Source organism: Triticum aestivum, chromosome 1A (assembly GCF_018294505.1).
Source record: "Triticum aestivum cultivar Chinese Spring chromosome 1A, IWGSC CS RefSeq v2.1, whole genome shotgun sequence".
Lineage (NCBI taxonomy): Eukaryota > Viridiplantae > Streptophyta > Magnoliopsida > Poales > Poaceae > Triticum > Triticum aestivum.
Window position 1 is genome coordinate 567309361 of NC_057794.1, and position 24867 is coordinate 567334227.

At 45.7% G+C, this 24867-nt stretch overlaps 1 pseudogene; it reads left to right on the forward strand.

The window, feature by feature from the left end:
- The first annotated feature begins 7917 nt into the window (after positions 1-7917).
- LOC123181611 (cysteine--tRNA ligase CPS1, chloroplastic/mitochondrial-like) lies at positions 7918-23263 on the forward strand (annotated as a pseudogene).
- Positions 23264-24867: the final 1604 nt, after the last annotated feature.

The following is a 24867-nucleotide window of genomic DNA, read 5'->3' on the forward strand; positions in this document are numbered from 1 at the left end:
GCCCTAGGCGACTGGAGGATGTACTCTCTTGGGCACCTGACACATATGGAGTCTTCACTGTTCACAGCGCCTACAAGACAGCGTTGGAGGAACGTACTCGCACCACCGCGTGTGCCACGAGCAGAGCATCGGACGGCACTCGTGCCATCTGAAAGGCAGTGTGGGGGTGCCCTGCTCCCCAAAGATACGAGTCTTTGCTTGGCGGGTCGCGACAAATTCTTTGGCCACTTTACAAAGTAAAAAAATTCGCACTCTTGAGATTACTGATACATGTGTTCTATGTGGCATGGGGAGCAAGGACACATTTCATGCACTATGCAGATGTCCTTTGGCCCAGAGTCTTTGGAAAGCCATGGCCGGTATATGGAGAATGCCCAAGGTGGAGACCATCATCAATACTGGCTCTGAATGGATCATCCACCTGCTAGATGGATGCTCGGAAGATGTGCGTCTCCCTGTGATCATGACACTTTGGCGTAACTGGCAATGTTCGAAATGAAGTTTATCACGGCAAACCAGCACCACCAATAGAAGTATCATGCAGATTCTTATGTGGCTACGTCGACACACTCCTGAACATACGACAACATCCACATGCTGACGTTGTGAAGGGGAAGACTGTGGTCTCTTATATTGATCAAGGAGGAGATCGGAGCCTACAAGTGATGAGGAAGGGATGCCCAACACCAACAGAAAGATGGAAGAAGCCACCGATGGGGTGGGTAAAACTGAATGTGGATGGCTCGTGGATGAACGAGGATGGCAGCGGTGGAGCTGGAATGATACTTCGCGACCACAATGGCTCTATCATCTTCGCATCATGCCGTTTTATACAACGATATTGCCAGTGCCCTGGAAGCGGAAGCCGCGGCTCTCATGGAAGATGTCATGCTGGCCCTAGACAGAAGCTCAGAGCAGCTCCTGGTGGAGACGGACTGCACGGCATTAGCATGTATGATGAACGCCGAGGAAGCGGATAGATCTCCTGTTGCAACCATGGTGAATGAAACTCGGCATCTTCTTAGTACTAGACCGCATGAAATCAAGATCATTGGACGTGACCAAAACTTGGTCAGCCACGCCCTAGCAAGGATGGGACGAGAGCTCCCTAAAACTGTTGTTTGGCTAGGGTGCGCACCTGATGAGGTTGCCGCTTTATGTCATAAAGACTCTAGTGATTCTGCTTAATTAATAGATGTGTTTCACCCGCAAAAAAAAAATCTTGCTCCCTCATTTTGTCCCGATCAAGAGCATTTACAAAAAAAATAACCAAGTTGTCTATTACGAACCTGCCTCTCTTATCACAAGTATGTGAATACATGATAAAAATCTTACCGGAGATTGAAGAACAAGATGGAGTTTAGGATGAGAGGAGCCAAAATTAGGGGTAGGCAGCAGCAAGGACGAGCGAGGAGTTCACCTGGCCACGTGGAAATGGAGGAGAGCCAAGGAAAAAGACTTCAGACAATTGATTTCTCTTCGATCCGTGGGGTGTGTGGCCTGTCTCCCGAGATCTCAGCGAGGGTCGGAGGATAACCTCCAATCACGCGACCCCCACGGCCCACCCCATGCCTCTTGCACGCTTTTGGGTCGGCTGATGTGCGGGGCGGGCGCCCCTATTTTCCCTTTCTTTTTGTTTTTCTTTTCTTTTTAGGCTTCATTAAAAATGTTTAGGATTTCAAAAGACATGAATTTTAGAAATATGTTCAAAAAATGCTACCAGGTTAAGAATATGCCGAGAATTCAAAAAAATGTCAGCGATTTCAAAAATCACGAATTTTAAAACATATTTTAAATTTAAAAAACTTTCATGAATCCAGAAAATCTTCATGAATTTCTAAAAATGCGACTCCAAAATATTTTCAAGACTTTCCAAAAATATTTGTGAATTCCAAAAAAAATCATGAATATGAAAATATGTTCATAAATTTAATAAAATATTTATGGGTTTGAAAATTTTCTTGAATTTTAAAAATGTTGCACAAATTTAGAAAAAAAATGTGAGTTCAAAAATGTTCATAAATTTCAAAAATAGTTTATGAATTAAGAAAATGTTCATAAATTTCACAAAATGTTTGCAAATTGAAAAATAACGGTGACTAGAAAAATATGTTCGAGAATTCAAATAGGTTAACAAGTTTGAAAAATATTCACGATTTTCCAGAAACAATTGCAAGTTTTAAAAAATGTACACGAAATTAAAATACACATCTCTACTACTACTATAGTACATCAATTTTCAATTTTTGCTTGCCCTGGTTTCCCGCCATAGAGTAACAATCTCTACCATCCATTTGCCGCATCCAAAGGTTAAAAATAGAGCGAATCCCTTGAGTGATGGCCGTCCATTGTCACACATCGGATGGCTAGCATTTGCTACCTCTCTGCCAGCGTGCCAAAAGCTGCTATGTGTGCGCCCATGTTTGTAAACAAATCAATGAGCGAAGGGACACGGCACCCAGATCAGTCTCATCATCTTCTAGAATCCTCTCAATCCTTCTACTGTCTTCTACTTCTATATAAATCCCTTGTATGAAATTAAAAACTTCGTTCCGATCTCTCTGCCCCGCGAGGATCTCTTTTTATTTTCTGATCGAATACAACTTTGCAAATGAGCAAAAATAAAAAAGGAAGTAAATATTACAAGGCCTTTTGTGTATTGGTACAACCAATGTGCAGAACAAGATTTGTTCCTTCTTAGTAACAAAAACTACATTTGTGACTTGACGTGCAAAGCACGTGAGGTTAACTAGTAAAAATATAAAACAAGTTCAGGGAAGGTTCTAGAATTGAAAAAAAACATTAAATTGGAGATGCCTTATCTCTTCTTGTAGTAGCGACTTGGGCTTCTTGGGCCAAGGCCGGCTGGACGTTGGCCCTTGTGGCTGCCCACTGTAACGTTGGACATATCGGCGCTTTGTGACACTGTCTCCACTATGCATGGCTGCGTTTGACCGGGCTCTATCAACAACATCAAAATCGCTTTGTCTTAAACCAGATTTTCGATAAAAGGTACCCCCTCCGTCTAAGTGTGTAAGTCATCTTATAAAAATCAAATAATCTCAAAACACTTAGGCGCGATGCATTAACTTCTACATAGTTTCTTGTTTCTTGACATATCAATCAATAAGAAATGTAGGGTGTATATGCTTTTAATGACTTGAGACTACCAAACACGATGCGGTTGTTACTAGTTCATTGCATGCAATGCTACTAATTAGCAAATAAACATTAAGTCCTCTCGTTTTTCCCTCCTCCTTGGTCACGGTGCATAACCTAAGATGACTTATTCACCTAGATGGAGGGAGTACTTTTATTGACTCATAATAAAGCATCAAGGAATAAAAATGCAATGAGCATGCAATCGGCATGTGTATAATTAGGATACACACAGTCAATATCAAATACTCCCTCCGTTCGGAAATACTTGTCCTAAAAATGGTTGTATCTAGACTTGTGTTAAGCCTAGATACAACCAATTTTTAGAACAAGTATTTCCGAACGGAGGGAGTACTTAATTAGATGACATGTGTCATCCAGATATGAAATCTAACTAATGGCTAAAAATATAAACCACTTATAGATGAATGGGTAGCAAATAGATGCCATTTTAAGACATATGCATTAATTAGCAGACCAATAAATGGAGTAGATGATAGAGTGCCAAGAATTAATTGCCTACCAGATTTGCTTTTTGTATATAAACACAACCAAGGAGGCATAGATCAACCCCGCATCAGAACTCCAGAATAGGGTTTAAACACAGAAGAAACTGCAACTTTCCAAGGCTAACCCATCTACTCTATGGGGCTTCTCAAGGATCCCATAGCTCTCTTCCTAGCGGCCATCGTTGTGACCGCCATGGCCATGTCATCATGTCATGGTGCACAAGGTAGTAAGTAATTATATGTACATGTCATCATGTCCTGTGAGCTTATTCATATTTCATACTAGTATACGTCTTATATGTTTATGTACATGTGGTCAATCGAGTACTCAAAAATTTGTGCATGCAGAGGAGTGCAACCGGATCCTGCCGTGCACAGACAGTGCGTGCTACATCCACTGCCAGAAGCTGGGGTACAAGGACCCCAAGACGCGCTGTGAGCGTAGCCCTCCCACTAAAGGCCAGTTCTACGATACATGCTGCTGTCTAAAATCGGAGATGGACAACAACGGGCTGCCCTCGGAGCGATCGATCTTAACTTGGCCGTCGTAGTGGTTATTGAAATGTTTATCCGAGCGTGTTGATCTTGCGCGTAATATTAATAATGGTGGATGACCGGCCTGCTTCAAGTTAAAGAATAAAGATATTGGTGAAGAAAAGTGTGCATGAGTCCATCGATTTTCCTGCAGGGTTGCCCAAGATAAACTTGGCACCGATTGCCTCACGTGCGCCTTGATTTACATGACCAGTGAAACATGTCAAAGTGTGTTCGTTTCTGGCAAATTACGGCACATTCAGTTAGAGACCAACAGGGCCGGTTATCAGTTTTTCACACACTCACAGGAACAGAGGAAAAGAAAGTCCTATTACAAGAGTTGACCTCTGGGCGCCGTGCAAGGCAACGCTGAGTGACAACTTCTCCCTCCTCGAGCAACACCAGCTTAGAAACGGGCCAAATATACCACTGAGCTGGCGACCAAGGAGGCCGTGGCGGCTATGCCTATGGAGAACCATAACTTTGTCGCCGAGCAACGGGCGCCTTACGAGGCCACCCGTGCTTGTGCCTGCTGCATTGTGCCCTGCGACGCAGCCGGATGGGGAGGAGGTGCTGATGGTGCAGGCGATCTTAGACGAGAACGCCGGCAGCTCGTTGGCGCCGGTTCGACGACAAGGCCACCCCCAGCCTCGTCCATCGTTGACCTCACGTCCACCGACGAGGGTAGGTTGCAGATTTCGATGAGGAGGAGTAGTGCATGGGGCAGCACGGACTCGAGTTCAAAGTGGGACGGTCCATATCCCATGTCCTACTATTCCTCATGGGCGATCGCACTTTTACTTCACAGATCTCATCTTCATCCGACAAGGACATGGACAACGTTGGTGGGGAACAACAAGGACTCTGAGGACGGGTGCTACCATAGACTTAGACTAGTTTTAGGCCTGGTCGTTTTTGTTCAATGAGACATGTGAAAATGTAATGAATGCGCTTCGGTTTAAATGAAAATCATCTGGTTTGCATCTGTAACCACCCGCTTTGTTCAAATCCAGTTTGAAATATATGTAGGCATGGTTGGATGGTCGACTCCTGCATCACTGTCAGCGGACATCCAGACCAGCCGGGAGACAAATACGGTGTCCGATTTGGGGGCCGGCTTTGCAGATACTCTAAGAGCATCTACAGTCGGATATATCTAATCTGCCCCCTCATACACCCGGGGACGTGTCCGAGGACAACTACGGGAAGTGACCATGCACTCCTCATTTGCCTGCTCCCATAGCTGTGTTCGGTGTCTTCATATCCAAACCCTTAACTTCATGCAACCCATGAAATGCTACATACATGAACACGTTTAATAACAAAAAAGGGACTAAAATGACTAAAAGCACGCTCAATAGAAACAATCCAGTGCACCTTCCCCTTGCGGTCGCCGGTGCAACAGTGCCCCTCCATGTAGGCATTGGCGGTCGAAAGGGTATCATCGTCGGAGCTGGAGCTGTAGGTGCCTTTCAAGTTGTCGTCGGAGCATATTTGTCCCGTCAACCTCCGGAGCAGGTGGTCCTGCTCCTTCGCATGTCAGGACGCCTTCGCCTTGGCTGTCGCCTCCGCTGTTGACGCTCCGACGGCTTGAGGATGAGCCGGAGCGCTTTGGCATTCTTGCGGCGGAGCCGCCGCTCATCCGTCTCCACCGTTATCAGGGAGTGGAGGAGGACTGGCGCGAGGAGCACTTCCTCGGGATCCATCGACGCGTAGCTAACGCCTCCACCGCCGCCGCCCTCTCCTAGCTAAACTAGATCCAAATCACCACAAGCTATACAAAAACTCCGGTAAGATCGACAACATCATAATTAATCACACATGACCGGGCACTCGAACGTTGACTTCGCCGCTATCGAAGTGCACATCGTACCGTCGCATCGATCCAATCTGTCACAAGCATATTTTTTTAACCTTGTCGATACCAAGAGAAACGACGTGTACAAAGGGGGTCGGACATGTGCCACTCTGATCCCACGAGGATGGCTAACATGGCTCACCCAATGCTCCTCACGTAGAGAGTGCACCTACTGCCAACCCTTATCGTCCAAGCGACTAGTCCCAAACGAATGCACGTCCACCAACACCATGCTAACCACGATACCAACAACATACGGCCAACCACATCACCACACCGACTACTCCCACCACAAGGTCTAACTCCATGATGATGTTTTCAATGAAGGCCACTTTCATCGCCGATCCAACAAAATGGATCTTAGTTTTCACCCACAGAAGATCTTGAGGTAGGAGAAGTGTCGGATCTCCTAGGTAACTCCTTCAACAGGGAACGACATCGCGCCACCAGCAACGACATACGACCAAGCACACCACCACCACTACCAACCAGAGGCAACACCAGCTATGTGTTGCTCCACATGCGACAGGCTGAAGAACCACTGTCGTTGCCAGTCCTTGAGCCCACTGAGGCTACGCAAGACCGACACACCCGCATCCCCACCCGTTCGTCGAAGGAAATATCGCGCGACCCTGCAACCATCCACCGGGTCTCTGGCCACCAACGTTGCGCACCACGGCATCCGCCGGCACCAGGCCCGTGCACACAACCGCAAAGCCGCATTGTGCCCTTGCGAGGGTTTGTCAAGCAATCACACAGACCGAGCAAGGAGAGCAACTAATGGGCCGACCCGTTCAGCACTCCACAAATCTCTATTTTGCAAACCTTCTACAAGGTTCCAGTTCAGGTTCAGGTGTAGTTTTTTTGTATTTCTTTTTTCCATTGTTTGTTTTATCGATTGTCATTGGTTTATTTGTTATATATATATTTATTATCCAAAATGTTCACTTTCTCAAGAACTTTTTAAAAATTCAGGATTTTAAAAATGTTTGCATTTCCAAAATTTTGTGGAAGGTTTTCAGAAAATGTTCATATTTTCATGTTTGCATTTTCAGAAATTGTTTGGAATGTGAAAAACGTCCCCGTTCTCAAAATTTGTCCGCAAACTAGAAAAATGTTTGGATATTTCAAAATTTATGCACAAATGTAAAAAAGTTCTCATTTTCAAAAATTGTTCTAATTTTTCTAAAGAAACTGCGGTCTGAAAAAGCGTTTAGAAATTTTGAAAATTGTTCACTTTTCAAAAATGTTCGAAATAAAATAAACAACTAAAAAACGGTTGCTACAGTGCCAGGTTTGCTGCAGTGTCAGTACATGGAGGCGCGGGTATCTACATGGAGTCCGGGTTCATCGAATCGGTCCGCTGCGCTACAGTGTATTCTGCTCTTAGGCATGTACAATGATGCTATCTTAAAAGTGACACGTAGGATCAATGATGAGGTGGAGGAGAGAGAACTCATAAGTGAAGACTTTAAGAGAAGACAATAGATGATCGCTTAGCACAATATGTCTCACCATGTTTTTAGGAATTGCTAGTTATTGAAGATAAGGCTAAGAGATTACCCATTGTCGACTCTTTTTTTTGTCATCTCTAAATTACATGCAAAACTTAAGATAAGACTATCTTATCAACCATTGTACATGCCCTTAGAGTACTTGCTGCCGCCACTCCACTATAGTGGCCAGTACATAGTTGGCTCACTGAGCAAGGAGCCGCCCCCAAAACCAATTCGCCATTACTTGCTGTCGCCGGTTTAGGGTTTGCCCGTCCTTTCTTTTCCTTGCATCCCCAAGATGGCGGCGCCGGCCACCCTTCTCTCTGGCCTCATCATCGCGGAGGACACGACGGCGCCGCCGCTGCGGCTCTTCAACTCGAAGACAAAGAAGAAGGAGCTCTTCGTGCCGCGCGTCAAGGGCAAGGTCGGCATGTACATCTGCGGCGTCATGCCCTACGACTCGAGCCACGTCGGCCACACCCGCGCCTACGTCGCCTTCGACGTTCTCTATCGGTAACGCCCGGCCCCGATCTAATTGCTGTAAGCCTGTAGCTCGAAATAAACTTGAAGATCACGGGCTAATCCATTTCACGGCTGGCTCATGCAAACGCTACAGCCTCTATAGCTGGAGATAGCGGCCGCTAACCCAGTTCGCGGGAACAGTAACATGTGCATGTACACGTGCATATTTATCTCAAAGACAGGGGATTTTCAGTAGAAAACAGAGGTTTTTCTAAGGAGAGGAAGCAGAGAGCAGAAGTTGATGGCCAGAGCTAGCTCTTGTTCTTGATCTTCATCTTCAGCTTGTTCTTCATCAACATTTGGCACCACCTGAACCTGAACCTACAACCTGAACCGACAAGTTTGCAATGCAATCCCAAGAGCCTGTCGTGCTGGTCTTGTTGAATCAACAAATGAACAAATGATAGATGGAATCGGAGGCTCCTCGTCTCCGGCTGCCTTGCCCTGGTTGTTGCCTTGCTGCCTTGCCATGGTCACGGAGTCGCCGTCATGCAGAGGCCCCTCGTCACCGGCTGCCTTGTCGTGGTCGCTGCCTTGCCGCCTCTCCCGTCATCGGATCCGGTTTCCGGTGAAGCAGCAGCCGGCCTGCCGACCGTAGCTAGGAAGTGTTGACGTATAATGTGCTGTCTAGTCTTTTCCATCATATCGTTTTTTTAGTTGCATTGACTAGAGTATGCACTTTTATATAGTATCAGAGTCAAGAGGTCTCGAGTTCAAGACCCGGCTAACGCAATTAAATTGCAGCCCACTTTTGGTCCACATTTAGGTCTAAGGGGGCCACACGTGAGGGGGAGTGTTGACGTATAATGTGCTGCCTAGTCTCTTTCATCAGATCGGTTTTTTGATTGCATTGGCTAGAGCATGCACTTCTACAAAAAGAATGGCGCAGCCGCCGCAACCTTTTCGGTGGGAGGGAGTGTTGCAAAGATCACTCCAATTTTCCTAGTCGTGACAAGTGGAGCACATGTAGCGCACCACTTGTCGCAACATGTGAGTTTTCCCTTTTTTTTCATAGATCCGTTTATTCAAAATGTTTTATCTCTCAAACCGTGTGTTCAAATCTTGAACCGCTTTCATCGTTGGATTCCTCACGTCGAGATTTTCAAAACTAGATCCCATGTTGATAGGTTTTGATGAACTTTTTTTCACGAAAAAAAATCAGACAAAAAACCGAACCGGGAGCACAGGTTTTTTCCCTTTATGAAAGAGGCACACTCGTGCCTCTCACGAAATCACAACCGTGTCTCTCCCGGAAGCAAAACCGTGACTCTCGCGGAAGAAAAAAATAGAAAACGCGTTTTTTTCCGTTTCCGAGGAGGCACGGTCGTGACTCTCGTGAAAGCACAACCGTGACTCTTGCGAAAGCAAAACTGTGACTCCCGCAAAAGGAAAAAAAACAGAAAACGAGTTTTTTTCGTTTCCGAGAGGCACGGCCGTGATTCTCGCGAAAGCACAACCATGCTTCTCACGGAAGCAAAACCATGACTCTCGCGAAAAAAACAGAAAACATGTTTTTTTTTGTTTCTGAGAAGCACGACCGTGACTCTCGCGAAAGCACACTCGTGCCTCTCACGGAAGTAAAACCATGACTCTCATGAATGAAAGAAAAAAGAAAACAGATTTTTTCGTTTTCGAGAAGCACGGCCATGCCTCTCGCGGAAGCAAAACCGTGACTCTCATGAAAGGGAAAAAACGCATTTTTCGCGCAAAATAATTTTTTAATTATTTTTTATTGAAAAGCTAAGGAAGATCGGTGGAAAATCAAAATGTCAAAAAAATCCAAAAAAAACATTTAAAAAGCCAAAAACGCGTGCGAAAAAAACAAAATCTGGAAGGAGCGCCCAGATCGCGACACGTGGCGAATGGCTGAGAGTGTGCCAAGTGGCGCTGATCGTTGCGAGGCTCCCGAAGAAGCACTCGTTAATTAGTTGCTCTCGATTTTTCGTGGAGGAAGTTCTAGAGAATTGGGCTGACCTCTATTTGGGCCTGTCTTTCAGAATTTCGGCCCATCCCAGCGAAACTGAAGCGAACACAAAGTCAAACCGCGCCCTTTCGCGGGCGATCGCGCGATTAGCGGCAGTTGGCGTTTTTCAGGCATTGCGTCGCGGGGAGGCCTCCAGTCTGCAATCGCTCACTTTTCGCCCGCGATCTAAAAGTACTGCTCGATGCGTTTAGTTTCTGCTTGGACATGCTGGATTTGGATTGTGCGTGGAGAGTACTAGTAGGGGGTTAGCTTAGTGCTTGAGCTTCCATATTTGGCATGTTCTTGCTTTTTGTACCATTCGCCATTGGCATAAATAAATTGCTCCCATACATTACTAGGGAAAAGCATATACACAGAATTTTATCAGTAGCGCTGTACAAAATCAAGTGCTGCTGCTACTTAGTAGCAGCGCGCGTAAATAAACCGCGCTGCTGCTATGACTTTAGCAGTAGCGCGTACTAGCGAAAAGCGATGCTGCTACGTTTGAACTGGGCGCATATGGCTAGCCCAACCTAACAGTAGCGCGTATAATGGCCCAGCACTACTGCTAATCTCCTTAGCTGCAGCGCGCTTACGTGTAAAGCGCTGCTGCTAACGGAAATAAAATAAAGTAAAAAACAAATAGAAAAGTAAATGAAAATGAAAGAAATAGAAAAAGGAGAAAGGGAAAAATAAAATGTAAAGAAAAATAAAAGAAAAAAAGGAAAAAAGGAGAAAGGAATAGCAGTAACGGGTTCTGCAGAAAATCGCTATAGCTGCAGCGTGTATTCCAGAACGCGCTGTAGCTAACGTAGCAGTAGCGCCCTTTCTGGAACGCGCTACTGGTACTTCTGACTTAACCACGCGATTCGTCCTTCCCCACGGCCACTTCATCCCCCAAATCAACTCCACTCTCGCCGCCGCCGCCGTCGCCCCTCGGCCGCCGCGCGCTCTTCCCACGCCGCCCCCGACCCCAGATTCAGCGCCGGCCCCGCCCCCGACCTCAACGCCGCCCGGGACGCCGCCCCCGACCCTGATCTCAACGCCGCCCCCCCCCCGACCTCAACGCCGCCCGGAGCCCCGACCACGACCTCGACGCCGCCTGCCCCTCCCTCGTCGCAGGCACCCAAGGTGAGCACGCCTGCTCCTCCCTCTCCCCTACCTCTGCCTAGGGTTTCTACCTCCATCAAATTAGTTAGGGTGGAAACGAATCGGATGCGGATGCGGCTCAAATGAGTTAGGGTTCATGTAAGGGTGGAAACGAATCAAATTTCTAAGATGAATCATAAAACGAGTAAAATTTGACCACTTATTTCACTTTATAGTTGGATAATTGGAATATCCGCTACCACTTTCCACCCCTATAGGTTCATCAAATTAGATGGTAATTAGGGCAGTAGTTCTTAGGTACTAATTAGTTAGTAAGAACTAGGTACTAATTAGGTACTAGAATATTTTTATTTATAGTAAGTTTATTTTTAGTAAGAACTAGTTGAATTAATAGAACTAGTTAGTAAGAACTTGTTGCTATTTTTTTAGTTAAAGCAATTTTCCCGCATCGACGTGGACGATGCCTATCCCGCATCCTCGTCGTCGAGTCGGCGGAGGACGACACCTGCTTGACCAGATGGGCCATGTCCGGGACTGGGCTCCGCCGGGGTGGTACTGGGAGGCGCTACCTACCGGGGGGCGCAGGTTGGTGAGGAGCCAGCCTGTCGTTGACCCGAACCTTCTTTGGTGGCGGTCGCGTGGGCCAGTGACGGTCCAGAGGCTCGAGGACTCCGCGGAGGTGGTGCGTCACCGTGTCAGTGAGGAGGACGCGCACGTCCGTCGCTACTTGTTTGCGTTGGAGCACAGGTTCTCCAATACCTGGCAGGTTCTCCAGGGATCTCACTGGAGCTATGATCCCGTGATGGTTCCTTCTCTGTGGGTGTCCACCGCCCGCGCCGATACCCGTCGTGTGCTAGGGTTTTAGTTGTACTAGTGATGTTATATGTATGACACTATTCGGGATGTATTAGTGATAATATTCGACGATGTACGGACGCATGAGATGATTTACTTTTGCTTATTGAATGCATGCTAATTTGAGTCTTATAAGATATTTTGAAATGTATATCTTGTGTTGCTCAATATCCAAGTGGCCGGTCATGTTTGCAGGTTACACCTCCGAGTGGCCTATGTTTTGCCGGAGTGTTGATTCATTTCCGTTCCGGCAAATTTCAGGCGCTCGATATATCCTATTTTAGCAAAGGTCATGCCGGATTTTTCCGTGAATTTTGGCATGACTTTTGCCAGAATATGTAGGAAATATCGAGTGCCCCGGATTTGTGTGTTGAGTATCCTGGTAGTTGTCTTCTATCGATTTTCAATTAATGTTTTAACTATGAACATAGGAAATGTCTGACGACAAAAAGGATTTCGGTATTTGCAAATACTGCGAAGACGAGCGCGGCCTGTGCGACGGAATCTTCCTAGATGATGATAGGCGCTTCAGCATCAAGCTGGACGAGAACTTCGAAGTGGATACAGTAAGTCACAACGACAAGTCTTTTTTCGTAATTAAGCATGACATCTGCTTCATTTGCTTCAACTTATATTTTTTTACTATTCTACTAGCGTATCCCCTGCCATGCAAGAGTTTTTGTATTGGATAAGATAGGTTTCAGTCATACTATGGAGGTAAAGAAAGTTTATTTGAAGACCGAGCATGGTTATATTTTCCACGCAAAATTATACAATTCAGACGACTACACCTATTTTGGATGCAAAACATGGCGAGCACTATGCAAGACTTATGCATTTCAGCCTGATATGGTTATCACCTTTGATATTCGTCCGGAAGATGATATTGAAGGTAATACCGACATCTGGGTCGATGTGCAGACGCCTCCAGTTACACCAAAATGTAAGTTTCTCAACCATATTTATGTCTTTGATATTGTTTATTCAAAAATAGTTGACAACTAATTTGTATTGTCAGCTTATTTCGGTGCAAGCAAACATGTCCAGCGCTTGGTAGACAGGACCTACTACTGTCCCGGGGCTGAACTAAACTGCGAGGAGCTAAGTCATTATGTTTCATGGCTTGAGGATCTTGATACCGTCAAGACAAATTTTCTTCCTGGACTTAGAAATCTTAGTACTGAAAACGTGCGACCAATAGTGTTCGTCATGAACTACGGTCACATCTATTTAGGAAGGATGGTAAGATTTTTACTATTTGTCCTCAGTGCATCTTTTCCATACATTATTTGTGAAGCTAAACTTCATTGCTAAGTATGTGACCATACGATGTTCTTCAACAGGGACTCCCGATGAATGTTGTGCCTTATGGGATCGAGACTAAAGGTACCATGAGTATTATTAGCTTACGGCCAAGATATCCTACATGTTACTTTAGTGCATTCAAGATCAGCGATGAATGCTTAATAGTGCAAGACTGGACCAGATATGTGATGGGGGAACGCAGACAAGTACTAGGGGGCAGCAAACAGATGTGCTACCCAAAATTAGGAGACAGGTTCATCTGCATGCTCCAACTTGATCAAGGAGGAGAGCTACACATGTTTTATGTTGTTTTACCTAAGAGAGAGCAGCAGGAGTGATTAGCTAGAAATGAGTTTGAGGATGATGATGTGCTACACTATTACTATGATGATAAAATAGCTAGTGTTGGTGGTAATGACTGATGATTATTATTAGCTAGTGTTAGTGGTGATTAAATAAATATGATGATGATGATGATGATTAAATAGCTTGTGCTGGCGGATTAGATTCAAGTGGAGGCAACATGTGGTGCACATCGAAAGTACTACTAGTCCAAACTAGATCAAGTTTGGATTAGTAGTATACTTTTGACATGCACCACATATTGCCTCCACTTGAACCTAATCCACCTTCATTTGACACACTGTTATGGACATAATGATGTAAACCTCATAACTGGTATTGTACTAATATTTGTACGATGGCGCATAAATACACTAAAAAAAATACTAGTAGCGATGGAAAGAAAACACGCTGCCAGTAGTTACATTAGCAGCAGCGTGGGAGTGAACAAGCGTTGCAGCTATTTGTCCTAGCAGTAGCGCGTGCGGCACGCGTTACTGCTAAGCAATAACTGTAGCGCCTTATTAGTAGCGCGCCTACCCGCGGTACTAGTGAGCACAAAACCAGCGCTACTGCTAGGGTTTTCCCTAGTAGTGATATTTTCAAACCATAACTATACGTTTGGCAAAAGACTATATATATGGTAATTGAAGAAAATGAATAGGTGGCTTCTACTGCTATTTTGTTGTGTGTGCCTAACATTTTAGTCATTTTCTAATTGGTTCTTGATCCAGTGTAGATATCTCAACTTTTTGGGGTACGAAGTTAATTACGTGCGCAACTTCACCGACGTTGATGATAAGGTAATGTTCCATGTAGAATGTACACTTACTAGTTGAGGGAGGATGATTGGTTTATATACTTATGTTGCATGGCTCGCTATAAACAAATATTTGTATAGGTTCTTACTATCTGTTGCTTTTTTTAAACAAAAGAACTGCCTTTTTTTCTTCTTCTCTTGTATTGAGAGAGCCACATTGACTGCCAAAAGAAGTTTGTTGTCCCACTCGTTGGATCAGCTAAAAGTCTCATATTAGACTTACATCCAAAATGTGATGATTTTAAGCAAACACAGTGACACTCTGATTGGTACTTTAGTTTTGATTTTCAAATTCCATTGATGCATGCCACACAAGAACTTGGTTCTGAACTACAAAATAATTCCAATTTAATTTGTCATTAATTTGAACATAGTTAGATAAGATGTACCCTTAACTATGAGCTACCTTGCAGCCATGGGCGCATGATTTATGTTGCAGAGTTGGGCTGCTGTGTTACTGCCATTTTATGTTTCCACTTTAGATCAACACCTCACTCTGTTCATCTTCCTGGCACGATGCACTTTTATTGCATACATGTGATTTCATTATTTGTTTCTCAAACTGAACTGCTCTTCTGAACACTTCTTCATTTATACTTGCTATGGTTTTGCAGATTATCGAACGGGCGAAACAGAATGGTGAAGATATATCCAGTTTGTGCACTCGGTTTATTAATGAGTTTCATACTCACATGACTGAGCTGCAGTGCATGCCCCCCACTGTCGAGCCTCGTGTAAAGAAACATATCGAAGATATTGTGGATTTAATCACCGAGGTATTTTCGATTTCCCTGTTACTGTTCAAAATCACATCCAACGGCAATACCAACCCAGAGTTGTCGTGATATTTTTCCAGCTTCTTGTTGCTCCTTAATTTTTTTAACACCGATGCATTTGTTTGTCACCATTCAGATTAAAGCATAACAAACACAGTCAATCATGTGTGTTGTATATGATAATTGTATTTTATCTCTCACACTATTCACTTGGTAAAACTCTTTCCCACTTTGTGCATGTGAACAGATAATCAAGAATGACAAAGGCTATGCTGTAGACGGCAGCGTCTACTTTTCAATCAATAGATTTTCTGAATATCTCAGTTTATCTGGTAGGAAGCAAGATGATAATCTTGCTGGTTCGCGGGTTGATGTTGATCCAAAAAAGCAGAACGATGCAGACTTTGCATTATGGAAGGCAAGTTTGATGCATCGCCGTGAACAGTTTACTCTTGCGCATCGCTACTTCATTCTTATCCTTATTACCGTGTCCAGGCTGCTAAGGAGGGTGAGCCTTCATGGGAGAGCCCTTGGGGTGATGGAAGACCAGGATGGCATATTGAATGCAGCGCAATGAGTGCTCGCTATTTAGGACATGTATTTGATATCCATGGTGGAGGGAAAGATCTGATATTTCCTCATCATGAGAATGAGCTTGCACAAAGCCGAGCGGCTTATCCAGAAAGTGAGGTCAACTGCTGGATGCATAATGGTTTTATTAACAATTGCGGCGAGAAAAATGTCGAAATCAGCTAATAACTTCGTCACGATCAGAAGCGTAAGGGGACGATGTCTGATTTCTTTTAATATTTCTCATTTGAACTCGTATGGTGTTTCCTAACATGTGTAACGTTTCTCTTCTTTTCAGATTATGACTCAGTACCATCCTATGGCTTTAAGATTTTTCTTGGTACGCGCACATTATAAGTCTGACATGAATTACTCTGATGAAGCACTAGAGATTGCATCTGATCGTGTATACTACATTTATAAGGTGATTTGCTTGAACTTTGATATTTTATCATGATTTGGTTTCAAATCAAAATTTAACCACCATTTAACATACTTTTTGCCTCGTCATTGGAATTCTGAACCTGACCTTGTGGTCTTTGGCTATCTTCTGTAGTAATAATATCTCACTTGATATTAATCTCATGCAGACCTTACATGACTGCGATGAAATGACGTCTCTGTATCATGAAGAGAATATATCTGTCCCGGTCCCGGCTGAGGAGCAAAAATTGGTTGACGGCCACCATAAAGCTTTTTTGGAATCTATGTCAGACGATCTTCGAACTACAAATGTTCAGGATGGCTTCATGGAGCTGCTTAAGGCAATAGACAGCAATTTGAATGATTTGAAGGTACGTAGATGTTTTTTTTATTGTGGTCATTGGTCAAGGTATGGATGCTCTGAATCCTGGGGTAAATCCATTTCTAGTTCATAGTAGTTGATTCAACAAACACATTTTCCATTTTCAGAAGTTGCAGCAAAAACTGGAACAACAAAAGAAGGAGCAACACTAGAAGAAGCAGCAGCAGCATGATGTGAAAACTAGGGTTAAGCGTATGCGTGTTGCAGGGACGCGTACGTGTTAATATAGGGCCGAAGCCAGGATAGATAGAAGGTTAGTTTGGCTCGGATTGATCTACAAGGTAGCTAACAACCTGATAAGATCATATCTCAGAGTCCCAACAGAATACACAACACGCACGCACAATTACAGCACATATATGGTTTGTATACTCCACCGTATATACTTACAATGTTTAACACTCCCCCTCAATCACAACTATCCAAGTTGAGATTGCGTCTAAAGGCCTCAAGCTGCTTAAGAGTAAGAGGCTTAGTGAATCCATCTACAACTTGATCTCCAGTAGGTATGAACCTAATATTCAACAACTTATCTGCCACCCTTTCGCGAACAAAATGACAATCTATTTCAATGTGTTTAGTCCTGGCATGAAAAATAGGATTAGCAGACAAATATGTGGCATCAAGATTATCACACCAAAGTGATGCAGCTTTTGGATGATAAACACTCAATTCTGTCAGCAGATTCTGAACCCAAATAATCTCTGCAGTGGCATTGGCTAGAGCCTTATACTCAGCCTCTGTGCTTGATCTGGAAACAGTGGGTTGCTTGCGAGCACACCAAGATACCAAATTACCTCCAAGAAATACCACAAAGCCTCCTGTTGATCTTCTGTCATCAGGACAGCCTGCCCAATCCGCATCTGAGAAAGCACTTACTAGCATTGAATCTGACTTACCAAGTTTAAGACCATGATCGTTGGTTCCTTGAAGATATCGAAGTATCCTCTTAACTGTTGTCCAATGCACACTAGTAGGAGCACTCTGTTGGAAAAGGGAGTGCCTAGGAGGTGCTTAGGCACGCCTAGGCGCTAGGCAATGGCCAAACGCCTCGCCTAGGGCATAAATGGAGGTCTAGGCAGAACAAGTAAGGAATTGCCTACCCAAGCAAGAAATCATGCCACATATTGCACTGATGTGCCAAATGGGTTATATGCAATAGCAGTAGACGGTAATTAACTTATTTATATGCCCTAAACTAATATAAGCACCCATATAATAATCACAAATTCACTACGAGTAAAAACTATATTACTGCCTAGGCTGCGCCTAGCGCGCTTAGGCACCGCCTAGGCACTAGGCGAAGACCAACCGCCTCGCTTACGCCTACCGCTTTTTCCAACCTTGTAAGGAGCATGTAAGAACTGACAAACTTTGTTTACTGAATAAGAAATATCTGGCCTAGTCAAAGTCAAGTATTGAAGTGCTCCTACAATGCTCCTATACATGGTTACATCCTCTGCTCCAAGTGCTTCTCCATCATACAGGGACAGTTTTTCAGAAGTAGACAGAGGCGTGGATGAAGGCTTGCAACCCTTCATGCCTACTTTCTGAAGTATTTCTTGTACATACTTTCCTTGTGACAGCACAATCCCTTCTTTAACAGGTTTTACCTCGATTCCAAGGAAGAAGTGAAGACTTCCAAGGTCCTTAAGTGCAAACTCCTTGCCCAAGTCCTTAAGAAGGGCTTCAACAGCACTAGGTGAAGAACTTGTAACCACAATATCATCAACATAAATGAGCATAAAAATGGTAATCCTATGTCGATGATAAAAGAATAGTGAGGTGCCCCCCTTTGAAGGAGAGAACCCTAGAGACTGTAACTTTGATGACAGTCGAGAATACCAAGCTCTAGGTGCATGTTTTAATCCATACAGTGCCTTATCAAGTTTGGAAACGTGACGTGGAAACTTTAAGCTTTCGTACCCAGGAGGTTGTTTCATGAACACTTCCTCTTCCAGAACACCGTGCAAGAACGCGTTCTTTACATCTAGTTGTCGAATGCACCAAGTTCTAGACACTGCAATTGAGAGAATTAATCTGATAGTGGTTGCTTTGACTACAGGACTGAACGTGTCCTCGTAGTCAATTCCATACCTTTGCTTAAACCCTTTTGCAACCAAGCGTGCCTTATACCTATCAACAGTACCGTCAGATTTCTGCTTGACTTTGTAGACCCACTTGCAGTCAATAACATTCCTCCCTTGATTGGAGGCACCAAACGCCATGTTTTGTTCCTCATAAGAGCATCATATTCCTCATCCATGGCCTCCTTCCACCGACGTTCTCCAAGGGCTTCTCCCAAATTTTACGGTTCACCTGTGGCACAAAAAGAACCCCAACAGACACAACCATCGTTATAAATCTTAGGCCTGATAATACCACTTTGTGACCTGGTATGAGACCGCGGAGGAGGAGGCGGAGCTGGACGTGAGACATGTTGTTGGAGGCGATTAGAAGAAGCAGACACAGCAGATCCAGAATCCGCAGAAAATCCACCCGAGAACTCCTGGTGGAGCTCCTGTGTTGGCTCAGCGCAATCAGCCTCGACGCGCGCGCCAGCCGCTCCGGAACTGCCACTTGTCGCTGCCAGGTCCGGATGGGCGGAATTGCCCAATCCAGTGGGCGCGCTCGTTCCCGAGGAAAACCGACCGGATGGGGACCCGCCTGGTCCCGTCACAGGCGCGGCCCGTGGCCGACCAACGCCATGCAGGGGGGACCTACCTGGTCCCGCAACAGGCCCGCGCCGCGGGTTCACAGGCGCGGCTCGCGACTGGCCGACGCCATGCAGGGGGGACCCACCTGGTCCCGCGACAGACCGCGGCACAGATCCCATAGGAGATCCTCCTGACGCGCCTGCATCAGCAGATCCCGAGAGGATCCCGCCCTGATCTGCTCCGGGATCAGCAGGCGGATCTTCTACGGCTGAAAAGGAGGACTCCGTGGCCTGCATAAAATCATGGGGATTTTCTTCCATGTTTGCACTGTTTTCTTGCACACTTTCATCAGAGTTTTGATCAAAGGAGTTATGGGGCATTGACACATGATCATCAGCATCTTCTACACCCCCGAGAACAAAGTTGGGTGATGGCAGAAGATGAGAGGGAAGAAGAACAAGTTCTTTACGAAGTTGAGCGCCGGTGTTAGGGTGGAGTTTTGCAAAGGGAAAAATTTGCTCATCGAAAACCACATCACGGGAGACATAGATGCGACCCGTGGCAACACCCAAACACTTGTAGCCTTTGTGAAGACTACTATACCCAAGAAACACACACTGTTTTGAGCGGAACTCAAGCTTATGTTTATTGAATGGACGAAGGTTGGGCCAGACGGCACAACCAAATATGCGGAGAAAAGTGTAGTTTGGTTTAGTGCCAAAAAGACGCTAGAGGAGTCTGATTATTGATGACTTTACTAGGAACACGATTTATGAGGTACAGCGCCGTGAGAAACGCCTCGTCCCAAAATTTGAGAGGCATATAAGCTTGAGCAAGAAGGGAGAGACCAACCTCCACGATATGGCGGTGTTTACGTTCAGTGGATCCGTTTTGCTGATGAGCATGTGGACAGAAGACATGGTGAGTGATACCTATGCGCTCAAAAAATGAATGAAGTTTTTGGTATTCACCTCCCCAGTCCGTTTGCATGGCAAGAATTTTGCGATCAAAAAGACGTTCAACATGTTGCTGAAAGAGATTAAACTTTGCAAACACATCAGATTTATTCTTAAGCAAATAGATCCAACTGAACTTACTAAAATCATCAATGAAAGTGACATAATATTTTTGTCTGCCAACAAAAACGGGTCCAGGACCCCAAACATCTGGAAAAAAACTAGCTCTAAAGGAGCCTTTGATTCACTAGTAGAGCGAGAATATGGAAGTTGATGGCTCTTGGCCATCTGACACGAATCACACACATGAATGTGATCTTGCTTATTTGATACTGGAAGACTAAAATCTCAAAGAATTTTCTGGACCACTGGAAAAGCAGGATGCCCTAGGCGTTTGTGCCATCTTGAGGTGGATGGCTTGACCACACTGAGAGCTTGTCGAGGAGGGGCATCATGGCGGCCAGAGACAGGAAACAGGCGACCCCTAGTCCTGTTTTGAAGCACGGTTCTCCGAGTGGCCCGATCCTTAACAAAAAAAGATTTCGGAGTAAACTTCCAAGAAAGCATTGTTATCTTTGATAAGTTTATAGGTAGAAAGAAGGCTTTGATCGGCTTGAGGAGCATGGATGATATTATTAAGATGCAAGGAGCCGTGAGGGGTAGTAAGAACTGAATGACCAATGTGGGCAATGTCCATACCTTGACCACTCGCAGTGTGGATTTGCTCCGTGCCGGTGTAGCAATCGTGGACCGCAAGCTTTTCCAGTTCTCCCGTCACGTGATCAGTTGCACCAGTGTCAAGATACCAATTGGTATCAACTCCATAGGCGTGGGCAGCGTCGGCCGGGCGGTGTCCACCACCACCACGTCCTCCGCCACCACCACCTCCTGCGGGGTTGAGGACGTTGTTGTTGAAGTTGCGATCATAGCGCTTCTTGCAGCGCCATGCACCATGCCCTTCAAGCTTGCAAATCTGGCACTTCTCGCACTCGCGGTCACCGCGGTCACCACCTCCTTACCGTGGACCACCTCCAAAGCCGCCATCATCGTGGTTGTCAAGGTAGTGGGCGCCCGCGTTGTTGTTGATGAAGCCGCGGGAGCCACCTCCACTGTTGTCGCCGCCCCTTGAGTTGCCGCGGCCTCCACCCCTTGCCGCTAGATTTGCGGAGTGGAGAGCGGTGTTTTGGGAAGCGATGCAAGCTTTAGCCGACAGCAGCAGGGAGAAGAGCTCGCTGAGGCCGATCGGCTGCTCGGTGGCGGTGCGGGTGGAGATGGCCGAAACGAAGCCGCTATAGTCGGGGTCGTGGAGGAGGCCTTGCAGGATGTGATCGACAATGTCATCTTCATCCAGGGGCTTGCCTGCAGCTGCCAGCTCGTCGGCAATGCTCACCATCTTGGTGTAGTAGGCCGCGGCAGACATGTCCCGTTTGCGGGTGTGCTCGATGGCCGAGCGGAACTGGATAACCCTAGCCCTTGACTGCGACGAGAAGCTTTGCAGCAGGGCGTTCCAGATCGATGCGGCGGTGGTGTGGGAGCTGACCTGCAGTAAGACCTCACGGGAGAGAGATGAGATCAAAAACGTGAGGATTTGCTGGTCTTGAGTAACCCACACAGCATGCTCAGGATTTGGCGAGGACGTGGTCTCCTTCTTGCCGGCGACGTCCTTGTCGGTGTAGAGCACGGCGGCTGGCTCCTTGATCGAGCCGTCCAGATAGCCCATCAGCCCCGCCCCCTTGATGTGTGGCAAGACCTGCGCCTTCCACACCAGGAAGTTCTCCCGGGTCAATTTCTCGGTGATGGTATGACCAAGGGAGGCGATGGAGGGGGTGGCCATGGTGACAGCTGAGGAGGAGCTCGACATCTAGATGTGATGGAAAAGGATGGCTCTGTATACCATGTGAAAACTAGGGTTAAGCGTATGCGTGTTGCAGGGACGCGTACGTGTTAATATAGGACCGAAGCCAGGATAGATACAAGGTTAGTTGGGCTCGGATTGATCTACAAGTTAGCTAACAACCTGATAAGATCATATCTCAGAGTCCCAACAGAATACATAACACGCACGCACAATTACAACACATATACGGTTTATATACTCCACCGTATATACTTACAATGTTTAACATAGCAGAAGCCACAGAGACAACCAGAAGACCACATTCAAGCTCTGGCTGCGTTGAGTGCCGAGATTAAAAGCAAACTGTCCATCCTCGGCCTGATGCCACAATCACCTTTGGCAGAGGTACTTACTACTAAGGCCACACACTATCTATCTATACAACACTTCCTTTTCCTCTTATGATAATGAGTGCAACACAAAGATGAACAAATTTCAATCCAACAAGAGCTGGAGCATCTGAAGGAAAAAGCATTGATGTGGGCCGGGCTGACCGATGAGTCGCTGCGCGAGCAGATTGAACGGAGAGTCGCGGCAAGGAACAACAAGCAGTTTGACGTTTCGGATCATATCAGGAAGGACCTTGCCAGCAAAGGCATCGCCCTGATGGATGAGCCTACTGGTACGGTTTGGAGACCATGCGAACGAGAGTAGTTGCGGTTTCGCCTGGTTTAGCAAATGACTTGGGTTTCCAATTTCAGTGTAGAGATGATGAGAACTGTGTTTGTCTTTGTCTACTTGTATATACTTGAGTACTACGTACCGTTGAATCACTGTTATGGATTTGCATCTTAAGTACTACGTACCGTTGAATCTCTGTTATGGATTTGCATCTTAAGTACTACATACCGTTGAATCTCTGTCATGGATTTGCATCTTAAGTTCATAGTTGCATTTGAATGAACAAACTTCAACCCAACAGGAACTGGAGCATCTGAAGGTAAAAGCGTTGACGCGGGCAGGGCTGACCGATGAGTCGTTGCGCGAGCAGATTGAGCAGAGAGTCGCGGCAAGGAACAACAAGCAGTTTGACGTGTCGGACCAGATCAGGAAGGACCTTGCCAGCAAAGGCATCTCCCTGATGGATGAACCTACTGGTACGGTGTGGAGACCATGCGAACGAGAGTAGTTGCGGTTTCGCCTGATTTAACAAATGACATGGGTTTCCAATTTCGATGATGAGCGTTGTGTTTGCCGTTGTGTACTTGTATATACTTTGAGTACTACGTACCGTTGAACCTCTGTTATGGATTTGCATCTTAAGTACTAGGTACCGATGAATGTCTGTTATGGATTTGCATCTAAAGTTCACAGTTGCATTCGAATGAACAAAAATGATGAGTTGTCCAACGCGTTCGCCCACGCGTCGGATTGGTCGAACACTTGCCCCGACCTCCATGGATGAGTGGAGAGTGGTTTAGGGTTTAGTGTCGATGTGAAATGGTGAGGGTTGTGTTTTGTGCTCGACTGGTCTGGGCTGAAATGGTGGCCAATAGGCAATAGCGAAGTGGAGCGGAGCGATGCAGACCGGCAAACACCTCTTCCCTGCGGCTGCGCAAACTCCATCACAGAGAGGCAAACTCCAGCCCTCGGTTAGAGTTAGCCGCCGACATGCCAACATGCCAAAGTCCATGCTCCGAACCTGGGCTGTCAGAGACCAGGTTAGAGCTAGCAGTCCTTCTCTCGTCGGCATACTGAGTTTAGAGTTACATGAGGGACATACTGTGCTACATTCAGACACACATTCTTACATAAGGGCATACGGGGTTACATGAGGTACATAGTGTATTTCCTTCCCAAAATACAAGGTGTGCATTGTTTTTTTTTGTCATCGCACAACTTTGACTATGATTTTCACTTATCGTATGCCTACAAAACTATCATAAAGACATATGAAATAAAATTCTTTTGTGAGACAAATAGGATGATACCCTTGATACATGTTTAATTCATGTATTTTGGCATATATTATTGATCAAAGACATGCATCAAAGACCGTGCAAAATCAAACACGACTTATATTTTGAAAAGAGGGAGTACTCTTTTACATAAAAGACGAAAATAAAAGACATACTGGGTTGGGTGATACTCATTAGGAGTAGGAGGGGGGAGGGGGGGTGGACAAAGAAGGGCCACCAGCCTGCTAGACATGCATCAAAGACCGTGCAAAATCAAACACGACTTATATTTTGAAAAGAGGGAGTACTCTTTTACATAAAAGACGAAAATAAAAAACATACTGGGTTGGGTGATACTCGTTAGGAGTAGGAGGGGGGGGGGGGGGGGTGGACAAAGAAGGGCCACCAGCCTGCTACTGGCCACCAAGACCAGCTCCACCTGGTCTCGCTGCAGGAGGACGACTGGACGGAGAAGGGCCACCCGCTAGATACAAAACCCATAAGCCGCGACTAGTAGCGGTGACCTGCGCCACCAGTCCACGCTCCGAAGGTGGGCTATCATAGGCCAGAGTTGGCAGACAAGGAATATGGTGTAGCGCGCACCGACCAGCCTTCACACATCGATATCCAAGGTCGGAGGGCAGTGCAAGACCGCCCCTTGGGTGGCCTGAGCGAGATCAGCCAGAAGAATTTATGGTGCTTAACGCCGTCATGGCGGCGAGGGATATTCGTATTCGAGAGAAGCAATTAATGAAGGCCTCTGTTTTTTCGCTCAAAATATGCTTGTGCGAAGAAATTAATGAAAACTTCGGGTTGCTTTCCCTCGCACCAGGCC